This window comes from Varroa jacobsoni, unplaced genomic scaffold (genome assembly GCF_002532875.2).
Source record: "Varroa jacobsoni isolate VJ856 unplaced genomic scaffold, vjacob_1.0 scaffold_674, whole genome shotgun sequence".
NCBI classification, from domain to species: domain Eukaryota; kingdom Metazoa; phylum Arthropoda; class Arachnida; order Mesostigmata; family Varroidae; genus Varroa; species Varroa jacobsoni.
The window spans coordinates 98,089-105,176 of record NW_019213576.1 but is presented as its reverse complement, the minus strand read 5'-3'; the positions used below and the strand labels follow the sequence as shown (position 1 = coordinate 105,176).

At 40.3% G+C, this 7,088-nt stretch overlaps 1 protein-coding gene across 1 annotated transcript in view; it reads left to right on the top strand.

Moving 5' to 3' along the window:
- The first annotated feature begins 5,759 nt into the window (after nt 1-5,759).
- LOC111262556 (semaphorin-1A) overlaps nt 5,760-7,088 on the top strand; it is a 99,310-nt gene continuing 97,981 nt past the window's right edge. Inside the window, exon 1 of the mRNA XM_022836881.2 lies at nt 5,760-6,257. The gene's annotated coding sequence lies outside the window, so the exon portion shown is untranslated. The remainder of the gene's footprint in view (nt 6,258-7,088) is intronic.

Genomic DNA, 7,088 nt, shown 5'->3' with positions numbered 1-7,088 from the left:
CCAATACTCTATATGCCTGGGAATCCTATGTAATTATTTATTATCTTATGTTTACTTACTAAAATGTTAGCATCTTTTCTCATGATTTAGCCGAAATCAAACTCTAATTAGGAAATCTACAATAAGGCAAGGTGAATAACTTTAGTACTCCTTTGGTGTGTAATATCAGGACAATTATCGTTCAGTCAGAAACTGCAATGTAAACACTAACAGGACCTAAAAAAACACGTTCTACGTCTCTGTAACGGTGTCAACCCTTTAAGAAGATAGATCGGTAGGTAGATTGGTATGCGATGAGACATACCCAATACTAGATTTACCGTAAATAGCCACGAATAGAAACCCAATTTGAATGGTATTTGTTCTAGGGTTGCAAAACCCTTTTTAACATGTTTACAGCCTTAAACAAACACAATCCCATACGGTTGCATTTCTTTTTGAGCGATTTAAATACTACCTGTCTAGCGAGTTGTGCAAATTTTCTCAGCTTTATAGGATTGCGCGACTTTCTAAGCATTTTGTATGGAGCGGATTGGGATAACGTAGGCAGGGTGGGAAATAAATGCAAGTATTGAGACAGAGAAATGTAGATGTTTTTAAAATTAAGAACGCAAATAGGATTTTATTTGATATGGATGTTGCTTTAGCTGTAACTTCGCTTTTCTTACAACCGCAGTATAAACGTTTTCTTAACTGTAAACTTCACAATTGCTATTATAGGTCTACTTTTGTCGTCCTCTGAACATACGCGTGTCTATACGTGTGAGATTGTCTTTGACCGATGAATCTCACAGGACACACGAAAAGATACCTTGCGTAGATAACTCATATTATATTGAGGTGAAACGCTATACCATACGTACCTATACAGTATACCACTAGAATGGTGGCATTGTCATATAGTTTTTTATTAATTTTTTTTACGATCTAATTTAGGATATTTATTTACTAAAATTAATTTAGAAGAAGATTAAAGAGAAAACAAAAAACCTTTTCGGCCCGTCGGATATCTCTACGCATATTACTATTATCTGTTACGAAATTTTTCACTATAAATTTTGACTGATTATACATTATTGCTCAGAATATTTATATAACTTTTGCTGTCACTGCTAGCTGTTGATACGTGTTATTGTTGAGAGAAAGATTTCTCAATCGTCGACCACCAAGAATTCATCTCTACCTTAGTTAACTATATTTATTATTATATTATTATTTATAATTTATATAATTACGACAACATCAATGTTTACAGAAACGGCTGAGATCGCAACAGCAACAACAACAACAACCATAACCGTAACAACAGGAACAAAACATCATTAGGCAATAGCAACATGTCCTTCAATCTACTATCAACTCCTCGGTGTGATTACATTCATCATTATAGCTACTACTACTACTACTGCTTCGTTGCTCTAGCTATCTTCATATGCAGTACAGTCCGCCTGGCTTTTCTACTACATCCTCACTTCACCTCTCGCCATTTTTATTTTTTCAATGAAAAGTGCATCCCTTTGCTCGTGACTGGTTCTGCCGTCTGATCTATTCGGAATCGTTCGTTTCGTCGTATTCCTTTTCATAGGGAATCTTTTTCTTACTGTTCGATGTCCAAGTACACAGACAGCGGAGCTGATAATATTAATTAGCGCCATCAGTGTGGTCACTTGAAAAAGCATACAATGTCACAATCGCAATAAAGAAAGCTTGCATTGGTCACTTGGCATCATCCAAATGGCCTATACGAGTGCGCCTCCAGCGACCGTTACTGATTCAATCAGATGAGTTACGAGATGCGAGGGTTTGTCATCGGCTTTTTGAACGGCGTAGTAGCCTGTCTAGGTCAAGGTCCCTTCTTTCTGCTTAGCCTTATTTTGTCCATCTCTTTACGAACTAGTACGCCGCTTGCCCCAGCCGTAAAAATGATCGATTTAACCTTTGAGGGATGCCACTCTATGCTTCATTTTAGTCTCGTCTAGTTCTGCTCTCAGCCAAAACGTGTCGGTCAAGTCAGACGCACGCTTGATTTACCTCCGCAAGGCTCCTCCTCCCGGCTTCCACGCCATAGTTCCCAACAGTCCTAACAGATCAGCCAGAAAGAAGAACTGGCAGTTCGCAATCCATTCACGGCCAGCCATTATCTACCAGTCAAATAGATGCGATGTATAAAGAGAATTTTGATGTGTCAATTTTCGTTCAATCCTCTTTCCTATCATCTTCCTAGATCTTCTTTGGTTCGCGTACCGTGTTTACCTAGAGGGCTCGAACGAACGGGCCAACTCTAACTAGTTTGAAGGCTAGAACACGTAAGCGAGAAACGCGTAGATGCTTAGACCGCCAGTTAGTGGCCGCCGTTGCTCTGGTCGCCATAAATGGGGGACGCGCCATTGTTTCTAGAACAGCTAGTAACGTGAGTGATCCATGGCATGTGTTACAGTCAACGTTCTTTTGTGCCGATGGCAAAAAACAAACTTACCGGAAAAAAATAGTCATATTAGGGCCTGTGCCCACCTGCTCCTTAACACTAGTTTTAAACTGGCCAGTTTCTTTCGTTAAGTGAAATTAGCTATAAAAGTTAAATGTTGTGCATGTCGTATATAATCTCGTATCTGAGTTGGCAGCACATATTTTTGTTTACCATTCCAGATTACGTACATGATTTGTAGATGTTCTCAATACGAACTTTATAGATCAGTATTATTCTTAAGTGACCGCAGTAAAAAAGTGGAAAGAATCATGAGCAAAGCTGTTGCACAGAATTTGTGCTAAATGGTTTTAGCCCTTATAAGAGATCCTTTTTGATGCAGTCTTTAAAGTTACTCTTCTTCGTGGTTTCAGACAAAGTTTTAAGAGTTTCAGACGAAGTTTTATGAGTGACAGATAGATGACTGTCAATACATCCGGTTTCGTCAAATTAAAATTTGACATTTTGAGACTAAAATAAAGGGAAACATTTCATTGGAACCCTTGCCTCTGCCTGTTTACATTAATTATCATTGCTTCAAACGACCTTTCATTAGAATCTGAACATGTTTTGTGACTTGACTCTAGAGGCCTAAACAGGGCTATGATCTATGATCTAGATTTACAAGCTTTTTCCGAAAAGAAAAGCTCTTTTATTATCCACAGTTTCCTTCTCATTTATGTTTATTTAATGTCTATTTTATGTTAATTTTGTTTTATTTTTAAATTTATGTCACATTAATTTGCACTGGATAAACAGTTGTCTGATATATTCTGTTTCTACTAAGCTATCTATGTAGTGCTAATCACAAGATATATTTCGCTAAATTATTTTTGCTCTTAGTAAAAATGGGTCCCTTTGTCCCTGAGGTTCTTAACAAAAAAAGAGCAAAGAAAGAAAATACCAGCTACGATCCATCTGCTATTCTCAACCGAACCAAAAATAGCCTTCGGAATACTGAGCAGGACTGGCAGCTGCAAGAACGGTAGACAATAAAACAGTTGTGTCCGTTCATATTTAGTGATTTAGAAATCTTTAGCCAGCAAATGCTGATCAGTCAGTAGAATGCAACAAAGCCGAAATGCGTCATGAACAGTGAACTAACTTCAGAGAATGTGGCGTCGGGTTCCCGCTGAACTCCGCTGACTTACCCAACGGATCACCTTACGGATCATCTCTTTTTTTTTTTCTAAACGAACAAATAATCACCAACCCTCTTCTAAAGCTTCGGATTCATGCACGCCTTATCATAAGATCTCAATTATTCACTTAATCAAAACAAGATGGCGGTTATTGATAGAATACGCTTTCAATTCTGACTAAGTGTAAGGGTGTACGTATGTTTCCTCCGCCCTTAACTGCGCCTTGCTCTACTGCCCTTCCGTGTTAATACCATACGCGCCTCTAGAGAAGGACACACTCAGGGGAATCGTGACCGCCTGATGCCGCCTAGGCTGACAGAAATGATCAAGGTCATCTGTTATCACGCGACTGTCCACGTAGCTACAACTGCATGCCGTCATGGGGCAAAGCCCTTGAGTGCTGTTATTCCCATCGAAACCCATCGGTTGTGTCAGTACAGCGGAACCAGAGGGTAGGAAAGAAGTGATCAGTCGTGATGGATACTGCTATAGAAAATGTGTTATTTAAGGATGCTACATTATTGTAAATGTGTACGCATCAGATAAAAAAGAAATTCGATGTAGTTCCGGATCAACCTGGTTATGAGAGAATGTCACCTGTAATAGTAACACTAAGCGGTGGCGTGTGACATTCGAATGAAAACGGATCTCATCTGAAGTATAGACACGAAGGTTTGGGCACGCCTTTTGAAAGCCTAAAAGTTATTTTTCTAATTTAGGTCAGCTATTTCTACTATTATGGTTGTCCAACCGGGCTCACTAAAAGCAAATAAATAAAATTAACCTTGACAAACATATTCTAAACATAAATTCTTTAAATCTACAACTCGAATGATAATGTTGAAAAATGACTATATTCTTCGCCAATCATCGCACCTATGTTTTTTAGTGATATTCTGCCTTTAGAGGCAATGCATCAACCAGGATCGTCTTCGCTGCCTAGGACCACACTGAGTTATGCTGTGTAGGTATACTTTCGCAGTGCTCACGCTACTGGTGTATCCGGTCAAATGGTGTCAACATGGACAAACTGAGCGCGGCATCTTGAAACACCATATGGGCTCTTGGCGAATCTCTAGACGACTAGCTTCGATAATCATTTGCATGATAGCAATGGGTTTGAACAACAGAAGATCGTCCGAGAAAGCGACCGATGGACGATGTCCCATCCAAGCATGTCTGTACCCCGTTTTTTCACTTAAAACTTCACGCCCGGAAGCGTATTCCTCATGCATTCGTACTTGTTAACCGTGTATTTAAGCACTCTGTCACGCTTCGGCTCTTAGGTCTTAGTTACCCCGATCGATAGAGATCGAGGTTCGCTGGCACTTGTGTGGACCAGTGTATGGGACGACTCACTGGCCGTAGAAGTACCAAACAAAATGTAGAGTAGACATTATGGACACAGACCAAAGCTGATACCCAAATGTAGACCATATCGTTTTGCTAACGACAATGTGTAACTAACTGACGAAAATGATTACCACGAGTCCGTTTTATTTCCAAGGATGTGGAGCCCAACTTCTAGAAAATATTGTGAGTTTGGACGCCGTACGTACGGCAGGTCAGGAGCCCTAGTAAAATTGAATTAACCCAACCGAACTGTAATTTACGCTGTTTAGCGTTTGTGTGCATGGGAAAGCTACTTGAGTATTTCTTATACAGTGCATGTGTTTCGCAATCTCTTTAGTCGTCTGTGTACTTCAAATTGATAAACCAAGAAAAACACCATCAGACAAACACAGTTCAATGAATACTGTCAACTAAGCATTGCCGAAACCAAAACAATCGTTCCTATAGTAACAGAGCTTGAAATGCGAGTTGCTATTTGAAGACGATAAAAGAAAATTCAGGTTTAAAGCTTATCGCCTAATTCGTTCCACCGTTCAGTGGCTATCGTCGTACTCGTTGTTACACCCGATCTTCGTTGCTATTGGCATCTGCCTTTTCAAAAAATGTCGTATTCCCTTTCAGCTGCCTTTGAAACCCTCTCCTAGCGCTGCGCAAACGCTTACCTTTAACCTTCATCGTGGTTTTTGTTCCTTCTTTCTATCGGGGGCCGGTTCCTCCCTTTCCCTTAGTCCCGTGGATGACTTATCGAAGCGTCCTATCCGCGCGGCCATAGGAATCGCGAATTCTGCGTTATATTCAAGCATTCGACACCGTACGATGAAGTACATCTTGCTAAGAGACATATACTTTCTGTTCCCTAGTTAAACTAGCGGTACCGCGATGTACTTGATGAACAAAAAATAATGCACACCGATGGCAATGAATTGTATTCACTCGATGCCCAGAAGACAGACGTGACAATCAGCCGGTCATTCAGTTAATTTTATCCCAGGATAGATGTATACCGACAAGGCAGTGTTTAGCAAGCCTTACGATTACAGCCATAGGATTCGCTTGGTCCCCTCACTACGCTCGTAAGCTAATTAGAAAAACCGTAGCAATGTATTTGAAGTGGGTGAGATAGATGCAAAAGTACCGATCATAGCTCGAACGATGGTAGATGTAGCGTGTACCGTTTATCTACACGTCAGTGAATCATGTTTCTGTTTGAGAGGTTTCGGAGGAATATAGTTTGTGCTTTGTTTATTTGGCTACGATCTCGACGGAGCCATCGCGTTCATTTCTGGCGACATAAAAAGGTTGGTACGTTTTTTTTCAATCGAAACCAACGGCAGCGACGAAACATACCATCTTTTTTTTTATTGGCGGGTATATATGCACGTACACACTTGTTGGCGAGCAGCATAACAGCTTGAAAACAAATAACATAACGAATGTCAACAATATAAGTAGCATATTTATTTTCTTGACGCATTTACATTCTCGACTTCTAACGACGATACCGTTTGACGCTAGCTTCCGAAAACGACCTTCCGACGGAGTGAAATGCCCCTGTCGCATAACGATCATCTTGATAAAGCTTGCCGCCACTGAAGAGGACGAAACGTGCCGCTGGCTTGGTCTGCTGTTAAGGTGCCCTCGTACTTAGCGACTTGTAGTTACGAATTGGAAATAGTTCGGGATTTGTCGAACCGGTCATATTACGGCCAATGTTGAGCGTCGGCATTAGTCAGACAAGAGAGAAAAACTGAGGGGAAACAACGCTAGTGTAAAAATGAAGCTAGATCTGGCTGCTGATAACGTCAGACTACGCGCTCGCAATAAAAGCAGTCATTTTGGTGAAAGGACTCTTTACATCGCAATAATCTTCGACATGTATACATATCCATCAAAATCCATAATATATCATTAATGAAAGCCGCTCGTTCCCCGTGCGATTCATTCACATATCTCAGACATACCAACTATTAAATTATCTTAATTCCCAATTATATTATTATATGTAATTATATCTCTATGTTCATCGGTTTTCGCCTGCCAGAAAAGTGAAGCGGGAAGTGTGGAGTTGTAGGGACTGCGACTTTTCTGATTATCGCTTAGTTTTACGGGTCGTACAGTCTAATTACGTT